This window comes from Engraulis encrasicolus, chromosome 14 (genome assembly GCF_034702125.1).
Source record: "Engraulis encrasicolus isolate BLACKSEA-1 chromosome 14, IST_EnEncr_1.0, whole genome shotgun sequence".
NCBI lineage: Eukaryota > Metazoa > Chordata > Actinopteri > Clupeiformes > Engraulidae > Engraulis > Engraulis encrasicolus.
In genome coordinates, this window is record NC_085870.1 from 43,007,454 (window position 1) to 43,009,953 (window position 2,500).

General features: G+C 44.2%; 1 protein-coding gene across 1 annotated transcript in view; it reads left to right on the forward strand.

Moving 5' to 3' along the window:
• The window catches only part of cdh4 (cadherin 4, type 1, R-cadherin (retinal)), a gene marked incomplete at its 5' end in the record, with an annotated part of 377,532 nt that overhangs the window by 214,649 nt on the left and 160,383 nt on the right, over nt 1-2,500 (forward strand). The window lies entirely within an intron of this gene.

Below are 2,500 nucleotides of genomic sequence, written 5' to 3' on the forward strand. Positions count from 1 at the left end.
TTGGCAAAGGACCCGGGCCGGGAATCGAACCCTGGTCAGCCGCATGGCAGGCGAGTGCTCCACCAGATGGCCACGGCAGGGCCTTAAATGAAGTCTTATTTTACTAGTTTCAAGTAAAAAATATCCTGTCAATCTTAATTTAAGAACAAAAAATCCTCTAATAACTAGTACTTTGAACTTGAAATTTTAGACTGCTTGTAACAAGTAAAAAAAAAATCTCCTTGAGAAAATGTTGACTTGTTCCATTGGCAAATTCTTAAAACAAGTCTAAAAACTACATTTTCTTGGTCAAAAGTATTACTATTCATTTCTTGAAGAAAAAAAGCGTGTTAATATTTATTTCCATAATATTTCATTCCAGTGTTTCCAGCAGAACATTTGTCAAGAGGGTGGGGGATTAGTGGGCATCAGAGACATGTCACTATCATCATGGGAAAGGCTATGCGCAAATCAACATCGCATCCAAACCCTCTAGAAAGTCTAAAGCGGTTTACGAAGGCCAGACCGACTGGCATATTGGCGTAAAGAATCGTTTTGCGTGACTGAAAAGACCCTGGCACAAACATACACTTCATTCTCCATTTGTAGAAACTTAACTCTTGGTGGTACCAATGTGGTTGATCAGTATCCAGTCAGCTACTGCTGACTTTAGCATCGATTATAGGATACTAGCTTATTGACATGACACATGAGATGATATTTATATCCATATAGCTTGACTTGCTGATTAACTGCCTAAGCTTCATCAGCACTTAAAGCGATTTAGTTCAAGGCCTTAACAGCAACTATATGTATGTAGAGTATAGTCAAGTGTCTGTGTGAGCATGCTATATCTGGTCTGAAACTGGAGCTGCTGTGTGGTTTAATGCTCATCCACTGCGGTAAACAAGCCTCCGTAGTAGGATAAATGGCCTCCTATATAGTGTCACTTGACCAGCATGCTGTTGACAGTGCTGAAACAACAAAGTCTATTGTAAATTCGAAGAAAATGGTCTCAACACTGGAAGTCTCCCTCGAGGAACCAAAAGATGTGTGTGTGTGTGTTTGTGTGTGTGTGTGTGTGAGAGAGGTGTGTGTATGCATACGTGTGTGCGTGCATGCGTGTGCATATATGTTTTGTGTTGTGGTGTTGTGCGTGCATGCGTGTGTGTGCGTGCGTGTTTGTTTATGTGTGTTTGTGTGTTTTTTTTTCATGTTTGCTGTTATTCAACACCCTTGTGAGCCCCTACCATACACTCTCTCCCATCAACATGGCAGCGAGTACAAGCATCCTCATCTGACAGCTGTCACTAGCTGTGAAAGGCGGTGATGGAGGGAAAATGTTCTGATCCATCGGCACCGCTGTTATGGATGGCACACTGTCCAACCGTGAGGCACTTCCCGCCGGGGACGGGGAAATTGTCTTCTTCCTCTATAGTCTAAAACACAGCACGGCACAGCACAGCACATCAAATGGACTGTTGATAAATGTGTGCTTGAGTTTGTGGTGGTGTTTTCTTTTTTCATTTCGCTGTTGGTTTTTCGATTGACAAGGAAACATTATGTGTACAAAGCAACGCATATTGTCAGCCCAGCTACCCCTTGGAAACATAAAAACACGCACACACCTAAACAAAGACAGTCTCTCTCACCCACTCTCTCGTTCTCTCGTTCTCTCATTCTCTCTCTCTCTCTCTCTCTCTCTCTCTCTCTCTCTCACACAATCATTCACTGACACACACACACACACACACACACACACACACACACACACACTCTCTCTCTCTGACACACACACACACACACACATTTCTGATAATAGCACCATGGAATAATTGACATTGATTGAGCTAATGTTCCTCTCCGAAGGGAGCGACTCAGGAAGGCAAGGCAGGCAGGCAGGCAGGCAGGGAGGCGATGTACTGGCCACGTGTAATTATCGCAGAGAGAGCGCTGCAGGAACAGGACGGACACGCTAATGGAACAAGAAGTAATTGTGTTTTAGCTGTCATCACAAATTTCGAAATTAAGTTTAGAAATTGATTACCTCTTTTTTCATCCTCCTATTTTCTCCACTCCTCTTCCTTCCTGAAAGTGCTCCCTCCCGGCAAAAGGCTGCAGGTCTGGTTTGTGTCACTGTGTCTCTGTCTAGATGCAGCAATAGAACAGAAAGGATAGATTTTTGTTGCTGAACAATCTGAAAATAAATACATGATATAAATCAGTGTCATGTCATCCCATGCCCTCTAAACCAGGTATGACCTGGGGTCTAACAATGGTAACACAAGATCTAGCAGGCAGCAATGTACGTTTGGGGGGGGGCAAAAACTGGGATGGATGGTGGTAAGTGGTGCATTGGTTTGAAGTGGGTGGATCAGTGTGTGCCATTGGTGTGTTATCCAGCCCCGTTTACCACAATTTGACCCAGAGACTCCTGACAGGCCTGCCGGGGATTCTGTCGTGCCAACCAACCACCAACATGGTGCCCAACCACCTGCTCATGAACTACCGCTCCTTCCCA